Raw genomic sequence first — 11,466 nt, 5'->3', positions numbered from 1 at the left:
ATAATGGTAGTAATTGATTAACATTGGTGTTATTTTAAATTGTTTGAGATCTCAGTAGTTCAAGTTTTCAGTTTTTGTCAAGTTTTTAATTAGGCCTTTGCGGAGACCGGGTTACCTACAAGTTATATAAAACTGTAATAATATGTAACAAAATTTCATTGTTGTCCTTATCAATCTCAATAATATTCATTCTATTGCCATTTAGACTGAATTTGAAATAATTCTGTTGTGGAATGGTTGCAATATTTATTATCAGCATTAAAAAAACTTAAGATTTGCACAAACAAACATTTTATTTGGTATAGGACATGTTCACCGTCTATTACTGAGTTTTCACATTCTATGGTAACTGTAGGAAAAATTTAATGTGCAATACGTGGGCAAAGTTTCTTTGCTGCACTCAAGAAACCATCATTCCGCACTCGCCTACGGCTCGTGCGTAAACGTTTCTTTCGGTGCAGCAAAGTGGCACTTTGCGCACTAGTTGCACAAATAACTATTGCACTCATGTATTATCGAAAATCATTGTTGAGAAGAAGTAGATTTGAATTTGTGAAAAGAATCCAATAGCCTTTTTGAAATAACAAGGATCGTCCAGAATTAAGATTATATTTTTTCCTACAGTTACGTTGAAAAGTGGCCATTGCTGCACTGATTACAGAACGCAAAGAATCACTTTTCCGCTCTAGTGCGGGAAAATTTTTTTGCACTCCAGATTTGCAACATGGCAACGCAAAATACTTAGTAGGTTATATGGAGCAACAGTGCAGCAAAATCAAAATGAAGTTGGTAACAGTGACTGGGCTGCTATAGTGAGCAGAGGTGCAACGAAGCACAACGAGCACCTTATTAAGTAGATATTATAACCAACGACAACATTTTTATTCTATTTGACAATAAATTAAGGTTTTTATCAATAATAAAATTACACAGAAAAACATTTGATGGATTTCAGGCAATTTTACCCATAATTACCACCTTTTCATATTCAATGGTAACTGTAGGAAAAACTTAATGTGAAATACGTGCGCAAAGTTCCTCTGCTGCACTCAAGAAAACATTCCGCCCTCGCCTACGGCTCGGGCGTAAACGTTTCTTTCGGTGCAGCAAACTGTCACTTTGCGCACTAGTTGCACAAATAACTATTTATAGCTCTGTACATGGCAGGAAAAGGCTGAACATTCTTCCATGTATAGTGGCAGTGCTGTAAGATTTTCATGCGCCTGCCATGATTCACTAGTCAGTTAGGAGTTATCCAATATGGAGCTCCACTCACTTCTACCGCCAAATGAAAAAAATCTGGTGGGGTACACTCACACAACTTTCCTTGCTCATTGAACTATGAGCCTCATTCATAAACGAGAATAATTTAGGGGCTACATATTTAAAACTACGATCATACTACTGTATATAATGTTTTCAGAGTACATTTTCCTTTGTCTAAATTGTGAAATTTGATGATTTTTTAAAAGTCGTCAAAACAGCTGTTCTACAGATAATGTGTTCTTTCGAATAAGCTGCTCTACCTAGCTACCTCATGCACGAGAAGGAGGTTAAAAAGCCCATTTCTCAAGGATGGGGTGGACCCCCAGTTAGTTTCCAGGAAGGAGACTCATGCCAGATGATAGAGCTGATAAATAGCTATACAGAGTATAAATTTGAAAAAAATCGGTCTAGTCATTTTTGAGAAAATCGTGATAGAAATTTAACAAAATCCATTTTTCTCAAGAATATTATGGAGCCCCTGCAATTTTCCCTGAAATGAGACTCATGTCAGTTGATAGGGCTTATAAATAGCTATCCAGGGTAAAAATTTGAAGAAAATCGTTAGAGCCGTTTTCGAGAAAACCGTGAAAAACCTGGGTTTTTAGTCATTTTCCGCCATTTTGAATTTAATTTTATTGAATTTCTTACTGTCGGATCATCATGGTATAAGGACCTTAAGTTTAAAATATCAAGTTAATCAGTTAATTAGGAATAGAGTTATCGTGTTCACAGACATACACACACACACATTAATGAAACAATATAAAAATTTTGAAGTACCCTTTATTTTTTAAAAACTTTAAAATAGTTCAACAACTAGTTTCGGTGATCACACCATCGTCAGGTTATAAACTAAAATAATGTTATTTTTATACACACATAGACCAACACCAAAAAATCATGTTTTTCTCCAACTGCGCGTAAAGAAAGAATTTATGGAAGGAATGACCTGTGACTAGACGATATTCAAATGTATACTGTATTATATATTATGCTGTGTTGAATAAAGAGATTATCTTATCTTATCTTTACATACTCAATTTCCTCGTAAAACAGCTTATTTCTGAGGAGAATCTACTTTTTCGCTCGCTTACCATCTGCGCATGCGCAGTAGATTTTCTTTACGCTCTCTAATCAGCTGATGATAAGCAGCTCGCCAAAAGACAAACCACTCTCGGTCAGAACTTAACCTGAAAAGTCGGTAATTGTACCGATTCTACAGCCATGATAGATATCAGTGTAGACAAATTATTATAAAATCCGCCAGATATAAGTGATTAACAGGTTTGTGCAGTTGTAGAAGAAAATTTGTATGTAATTCGCGCGTAATGCTTCTTTATCGCTCTTGCAAAGTTATCACGCTCCGCTTCGCGTCGCGTGATAACTGTTTTGCGCGAGCGATAAAGTCGCGCATTACGCTGTTAATACATCAATAGCTATTTTGGACTCAGGGGGCCTTGAAACGTATAGAAAACTTGAAATCAGGGTACCTTAATTTTTTTTGGAAAGCAATACTTTCCTTACCTATGGCAATAGGGCAAGGAAAGTAAAAAATACGTGGTGTCATCCGTTTTTTAACGAGAAAGAATAAAAATGCCACTGGAATTCACCACGAGTTGTGTAGTGAACTTGATTGGTTCGTTCCAATCCTCTGTTGAAGAAAGAATCACATTACACAACGAAAAACGAAGTGGCCGTCCATTCACTCCACGTGCCCCAAACATTGTCGAAGATATCCAAAGACACAGACCTTAGCCTTACGTTTGACAAAATTGATTAGCAACTCTCTCCTAATGTTGAAATTAGTCATACACACTACATAACTTGCGGTGAATTTTGAGTCGCATTTTTATTCTCTCCCGTTAATGAAACTACGGGCCGGTTTCCGAGCTTAGGATCTGTAAGTTCTGGACTTACAGAGTCCAGGACTGATATAAGCTCTCGGGTCTAAATTGACTTTCTGCGTCACGATTTCATCTTCTAAACTCCGGAATCTATCAAGTTCTCGACTTATTTGAGTCCAGGACTTTAACGTAGTAAACATGAGGGAAATTCACAATATTTTGCTGTTGTATTGTTGGTATTATAGCAAAACGGAAACAGCTGATTGCAGCGGGACAATTCAAATGAGCATGCTCTCCAAACTATTTTGTAAAAATACGTTTCGATTTCTTGTGGGCCTATTCAAAACAAAAACTTTGAAAGGTGAATGAATAAACATTTAATTTTACATTATGCTATTATTGATCATTGATCCTAACCAGTGATTTTGGAATAAAAGTTGATATGGCGGAAGGTGTGGCTCGTTCATCAATTGGGCTAGTCAGTCGGGTCGAGCGAGGAGTTTGTTACCACTGTCTGAAAAACTAGCTTTTGGTGGCCCTGAAAGGTCGTGCCGAATCTCCGCCGGGAGGACCTCCTCGACCACTTCCTCGTTTAGAAGGGGCCCTCGGTCAAACCCCGGGCAGGCAGGGTCGTAGGCTTCCGCTGCACACCCTCCGATGTCGGTTCGGCACCCAACCCGCGCATCCAGAACCGCGCGCCAGTGTTAGGCTGGGGCGCTAAGTCTTGGGGCGCAGCTGGCGTGGCGGTGTACAGCCTCAGCCTCTCCTCCACCTGGCGAAACCGACGTAGGGCCCTCCTCTTCTGGATTCGGCGGCCGGCTCGGTTCCTCCTAGGCATCGGCTGGGTAGTAGACAAGGAAGACACCTCAGGTTGCGGTTAGTCTCGCCGTGGTTCCCTCATTGGCCTGCTCGCTGCTCTGCTCCTGGTCTCGGTAGTGGTCTCGGCTGGTAGTGGTCTCTGGTAGAGGTCTCGGCTGGTGGTCTCTTCTGGCTCTTCAGTGGAAGGCTGCTAGTGAGCAAGTGCTATCGAGGGTAGCTGAGTAGCCCCCTTTTATTCACAGTCCCCGAGTTCACCTGCGCTGCTATTGGCCGGCGGTGCTCGGCCAATAGAAACGCAGGAACGGGTGGCGGCGACTGAGGCGCACCCTGGTGGCGGGTGGGTCAACCACTCATTTGGTTGATGCGTGGCGTGGGGAGCAGAGCAGAGCGGCAGGCTGAAAGGTAGCGAACGCGAGGGAGGTATCAATTCCCCCCCCCCCCCGTTTGAGGTAGCCACGGCGAGAATTTATTGATTGCAAAAAACAAGATACAATGTTTACAAAATATACAAAAGTGCCATTGGGCGATAATTTTACAGAAGTGAGACCAGAAGGGTCTCCCCCAACAGGTGGGTGTGGTCAATAATTACAGAAATAAGACCAGAAGGGTCTCCCCCAACAGGTGGGTTGTTATTCCAAGAGATGTTGCTGGTCGATGGTTGGAGCCGGCGTAGTTGAGTCTCGTACACCTTGATGGTCTCGTTGTCACGGGTGATCCAGTAGACAGCTCCTTGGTGTGGGCGACCGTATATGGTCCCTTCCATCTGGGTGCTAGGCCCGCGTGGAATTTCTGAGCCTTGTTTGAGAGTTGATGATTCCGTGTGAGCACCTGGTCGCCGATCTGGTAACGAGGCTGTGTCTCGGCTATCGGGTCTCCCTCCTATTGAGATAATTTTCTTGGTTCAACACGGCTTCGCGTTGGATGCGGTTAGCGTGTGTAGACGCTGGTTAATATGGTCTTTGTGCGGTTCGAGTTGATTTTCGGGCCAGTGGCTCCATTCCCCTGGCCGTGGAAGGGTTTGGCCAAACAGGATTTGACTGGGGCTGTATCTTGTTGCCGTGTTCTGTCGATTTCGCAGGGTGAATAGCACGGATGGTAGTTGGTTCTCCCATTCTTGGTGTTGTTCTTGTAGGCGGATCCGTAGTCCCTTCTTGAGTTCCTGGTTCCTTCTCTCGGTAGGGTTGGCTCGGGGGTGATAAATTGGCGTGGTGTAGTGTAAGACTCCCCATTTGAGGCAGAGTTCGTTCCATAGTTTCCCCGTAAACTGAGTGCCATTGTCAGAGAGTAGGATTTTTGGGTATCCCCATCTGGGAAACAGGTGCGTATCCATCGTGCGGCCAATCGTGTTGGCGTCGCCGTGAGGCAGCGGGTAGGCTTCTATCCACCTGGAGAAAGAATCAGTGATGACCAATATGAATCGATTTCTTCGCTTGGAGAGTGGGTAGGGGCCCATCAGATCGAGACATACGGTTTCCATGGTCTAGTAGACCGTCGCGGTCGTTGCGTAGGTTCGTGATTCCGGTTGTACGCTTTTGAGCAGCTACACAGCAGGCAATTTTGTACGTACGCGGTTATCTGCGCCTTCATACTGGGCCAAGTGTAGTATGTAGCGATGTTTCGGTAGGTTTCGGCATAGCCTGGATGTCCCATTAGATCATCGTCGTGATAGCGGAACAGTAGCCGGGTGCGAAAGTTGGGCGGTATGACTATTCGCCAACCGTCGCGTGTCTTCTTCTCCCAGAGTCGGTTGTGTAGGCGGTAACTGGTGAGGAATACTTGATCAGTTCCCGGTTGATCCTCCAACGGTCGGGGTTCGATCTCCATCCATCGTTGCACCTGCGCGTTGATCTGGTCGTCTGTGGCCTGTGCTTTCCGAATCTCTTCTATTTGAAATTTTTTTATTTGAAATTTATTGCCAAAACAAAATTACAATATTACAATATTACAATATTACAATATATTAAGTTACAAAGTGTTAAACAAATAAGCAAAACTCAAACTTAATTATTAGATCAAAACTTAATTTATCTTTATTTTGGCGACTGCTGGCATAAGTAAGAACTTGAGAGCCAGCAGTGAGTCTACATTATTAGATTTAACAAGTTTAGCGCTTAACTAAAATTTGTAGAATACTATTCTATTGGCTTTTTAAATAATTATATATATATATGATTGAACATCATCAAAAACTTACGAATAACTAAAGAATACTTAAGAGTAACTAAATCTATTGTAGCGTTAATTTAAAAAAGAAATTCCTGTTTATCCACTCTTCCACAGTTTTGTGATATTTACCAGTTGGTTTTTCTATAATGAAATTTGACAGAACTAAGTTGATGAAAAGATTACAGTAATAAAAGAATTGATGCCTACATGTAGTGAGCTTGATCAAAAGCATATTGTATCTATTGAAATGATTTACTCGCATATTGTAAGGGGTAGTGCGAGCTGAAAATAGAGAGTGATTCTTGTTTATGTAGAGTATTACGGTTTCCATGAACGTTTGCCTCAATGTTGGTACATCAAATTCAATAAAAATATCTCGGCTTGGGTACAAACGTGGTCTCCCTAGAGCTGCTCTTATAATATGTTTTTGGAGGACAAACAGTTTTCTCAAGTGCGTATCAAAAGCTCCACCCCACACCTCAATGATATATTGGAATAAGAAATGTGCATATGCAAAATAAATTTTTCTTATTATCTCCCTGTTTTTAATTTTATTTATTTTATAGAAAATATAGATGAGATATTTCAATTTTGAGCAGAGGTACTCTAGGTGAATGTTCCATTTGATATGGCGATCTACAAAAATACCAAGATATTTTATAGATTGCACTCTTTCTAAAGGTATATTTTCGTGGGCGACCTCATTCATTATTTGGGTGCCATTGTTATTTTTCTTTGATTTTTTTATAGAAAGTTCAAGATCTATTGATGGTTGACCAATTACGGTGGGTGAGAAAGTTATATATTTAGTTTTCTTTGCATTTAGGGTTAGTATATGATCTTCAAGCCATTGTTGAACTATTTTCAAACCATTATTTGCAACTTTGAACGTTTCTTCCCATGTGTCTCCGCTAAAAATCAAAGTTGTATCGTCGGCAAAAGATAAAATAGTACAATTTTCAAGGTTTAATTTTAACAGGTCGTTTACATAGATGAGAAACAAAATCGGGGATAGTACTGTCCCTTGAGGAGTACCGAACTGAGAGTTGTAACTGATGTCTGTCTGTCCATTTAAAGTGAGATACTGTTTCCTATTCGACAAGTAACTTTAGAATAACTTATTCACAGAACCTCTTACACCCACCCTGTCCAGTTTATAGAGGAGTATGTTGTGAGGAACTGTATCAAAGGCCTTGGATAAGTCCATAAAAATAGCCAGTGTTTTTTTGTTTCTATTAAAGTTATCAAAAATTATATTGTTGAGATGGATTACCGCATCTTTGGTTGAACTATTTGCTTGGAAACCATATTGATTGTTGTCAATGATTTTATGTTTATCTAGGAAACTCATTAATCTGATTTTCAAAATTTTTTCTAGTATTTTAGAAATATTACTCATTAAACTAATCGGTCTGTAACTATCCGGGTTTCCAAGGTCTCCAGTTTTTGGTAATGGTATAATTTTAGCTTCTTTGAATTTTTTAGGGAAATATCCTTCGCTTGAACATTTGTTAAATATATGAACTAAATGTGAGATTATAGAGGGTGATATTTTTTTGAGGGAAGGTCCTGTAAAGTTATCAACACCTGGTGTAAATTTATTCTTGAGTTGATCTCTTAATAACTCTATTTCATAATCGTTTGTGGGAATGAGGAAGATACTTTTTACAGTAGGATTTGCTATTGACTTGGGAATCTTTATATTGTCTGTATTATCGGTTATCTTTTTAGCGAAGGATTCTCCAACACCAGCGAAATATTTATTAAGAGTATTAGCATCTAGATTTATTGATTTTGAATTTTTTTCAAGTCGAGTAGTTCATTAATGTATTTCCAGGTTTTTTTAGAATCGTTTTTGTGTTCCTCGAATTTACAGTTAAAATAATCAATCTTGCTTTTTTTTATCAGGGTATTGAGTGTATTTCTGTATCTCTTATATTGATTATCAATTCTAAGTTATTGGGGTTTTTTAATAATTTTCTATGTAATTTATCTCTCTCCCGTATTGACGCGACTAAGGCTGGAGTAATCCATTTTTTATCGGTTTTTTCTTGTTACTTATTTTTATGGTTTTAGTTCTAGCATGAGTTAGGTCTGTTAGTTTTTAACAAAGTAGTCCACCATCTCGTCAATATCCATTGAATCATATATCTCTTTCCATGATTCTTTTTGTAAATCAGAGATTAGATTTACATAATCAATTATGCTTTTTGATCCTACATTGATATGTGCTGGTTCCTCATTAATATTCCTATTGAAATGCAGCGAAACACTAAAATGGTCCGTAATATTTGTTTTCAGAATAGTCCCTCTAACAACATTATTATTATTATTATTCTCTCCTCCCTTGTAAAATATGTGATCGATACAAGTACTGATGCCATTTACAGACCTAGTTGGTTTATTGATAAAAGATTTGAAACCATTAATATGCATTGTGCTCAAATATTCATTTGAAAGGCTATTATTAGCAAGAATATTTAAATTCATATCACCCAATACTATTATGTTGTAAATATCTTTTATACTCTTCAGAAATTCGTCTAGACTTTCGATAAAAGTTTTTAAGTTGAGGGATGGAGAACGATATATTGTAATTATTAAATATTTCACGTCATTAATCCAGCAAGCCATACCAATACAGTTAGCTTCTTCAATATGGACATTAATAAGCTCAGTTTTGATATTATTTTCAATGAACAAGCATAATCCATCACATTTCGAGTGTTTACTATTAGCATGAAAAACATTGTAACCATCTAAGTTATAATTGAAGCAAGCACCTATGTAGTGCACCAATTCCTCAAAATTTTTAATAATGCTTCTGATGTTGGTGTGTAGAATATTTAATTCCACGCCAACACTCTCAGACTGGTGAGGTAAAAAACTGAAAACATCATTTACTTCGATTGTATCGTGAAACCCTATAAGGTCGTCAATATCCCAATCAGACATAAACGTAAGAAAAGTGAATAAACGTATATTTTGTAAAATAAAATTTCAAAGTGGTTAAGAAATTAAAGTAAAACGAAAAAATAGAGAGAAAAAAGTATCGGTTTTCCGATGAAAAGAAAAAAAAATAAAAATCAGAGAGAATCAAGACATGGCCAGCCCCCGGTCCAGACAAAATGAATGTATGTACATCGACTTGAAACCTACCAATTTAGTTCATGCACAGAAACCTGTGATCAAATCCATTTGAATAAAATAAAACAATATTACTGAGATGATAAGGACAAACAGAGAAGTGGAAATCAGCATTAATTTAATTGAATCAATTGTTAGAAAATATTTCCAATTTTTCAATCAATTGTTAGAAAAATCTATTATCAATCCAAGTATTATTTTATCAATATTAAAGGCCTTCAATTCTTGAGATTCAGAGAGTAGTAGCAACAGAGGTAATCGTGTCAATAATCCTCATCAACTAGCGTACTAAATATACCTTGTAGATAAGATAGGAGAATTCATCATTTCATAATGATAAAATATTTTCAAATTATAATGATTTATTATTAGGAGTTATTATTCTCTCTTAACTAGGCTACAGCAAATTGAAAAGCAAAGAATAGTAATTACGTTACTACAAGTAATAGGCCTAGCATATTGGCAAAAAAAAAAACAAAACAAAAAAAAACAATTGAAACCTTTCCCACTTAATTGATACATTATTATCAATTGATAGAATATAATTAATAATTATCGTATAGAATATAATATAATTATCATAATTGGAAGATAGCGGAATGGAAATTATTCCTAAATTTATTTCAACAATCATACGCAATAATAAATAGTCTATTTGAGCTCATCAAAATAACAATAATTTACCTTGAGCAAAGTGATAAGAACGTAGCCAAGAGCCATACTTTGCAACTGAAATTCAAATAAAATAATTTATAATGATAATATTCCTCCTTCTCTCTAATTAACTATTTCATTGAACGTTAAAATGTTAACTTAATCTGGACAAACAAATCATGGTTTTATGTGTCATAATTGGTATTTTCTTCATACAGAAATTGATCTATATTAATTTCTAACAGTTCAGTTTCGGTTGCGATGCTTGCTAGCGTAGCGGGTTCACTGGTGACTGGCAGGATGTCGGGAGGCATGGTTCGTTCTAGTTGTTGACTGGTCTCCTCAACTTTTTCGTTGTCGGGTTGCCGTGACAGTGCGTCGGCGAACTGATTCTCTTTACCCGGGCAGTGTTCTAGGGTGAAGTCAAATTCTTGTAGGAGCAGGGCCCATCGAGTGAGTTTGGCGCGGCTGTCCTTTGCAGTTTGTAACCAGGTAATCACCTTATTGTCGGTACGGAGTATGAATGGCCTGCCTTCCAGGTAAGGGCGATATCGCTTTATTGCCCAGACAACCGCAAGGCACTCTTGTTCGTTACTGTGATACTGTTGTTCCGTGTGGTTCAGCTTGGCCATGGTGTATGCGATCACCTTACGGTTGATTTCTTGGTATAGGACAGCCCCTATACCGACCTTGCTGGCGTCTGTCTGTAGGATGAAGGTCTTGGAGAAATCTGGTCGACAGAGTGGTTGGATGTTGGCGGTCAATGCTTGTAGGCGGCGGAAAGCTGTCTCTTCTGTTGGTGACCATTTCCATCGCGTCTTCGTGCTAAGTAGCTCAGACAGAGGCGCACAAACGTCAGCGGCGTTGGGTAAAAATTCTCGTAGTTTCTTTCTGGTGGTGGGTGGTTGGGCAGAAGTCACAGCTAGGATAGCCTGCGGTTTTGCTTGGTTGCCCTCGGAGGTGATTATGTGACCGAGGTATTCAAGTTGCTTGCGGCCGATCTGGCATTTTGCTGCTGAGACAGAGAGATTGTATAGATTTAACCGTTCAAACACTTTGGCTAAGTGGAGTAAGTGTTCTTCCCAGGTATCCGAGTACACAATGATGTCGTCGAGATAAGCGTAGCAGAACTTGTCGACGTATCCACTCAGTACCTTGTTCATCATGGATTGGAAGCAGCTGGGTGCATTTCGTAGGCCGAAAGGCATGACCTTAAATTGTAGCTTTTTGCCATAGGGAGTGGTGAAGGCCGTGTAAGGTCGAGACTGGGGTGCGAGTGGTACCTGCCAGTATCCCATCCGTAGGTCGAGTGAGCTGAATATTTTTGAAGTTCCCAGGCTTCGAATGACATCCTGTAGGGTCATCTGCGGTGCCATGGCTGGAACGGTGATGGAATTCAGCCATTGGTAATCGATGCATTTCAAGGATAATATGAAAAGAAAAGGAATTCCTCCATAATCTGATACACTTTATTATATAAATATAATCATCTACTTTAAAGATAGGATCAATCAGACTATAAAATTATTCATAATCAATCAGCTGACAAGTGGATGCAATTCATTGCCTG

Source organism: Nilaparvata lugens, chromosome Y (genome assembly GCF_014356525.2).
Source record: "Nilaparvata lugens isolate BPH chromosome Y, ASM1435652v1, whole genome shotgun sequence".
In the NCBI taxonomy this organism is placed as follows: Eukaryota; Metazoa; Arthropoda; class Insecta; order Hemiptera; family Delphacidae; genus Nilaparvata; species Nilaparvata lugens.
This window is presented reverse-complemented; position numbering follows the sequence as displayed.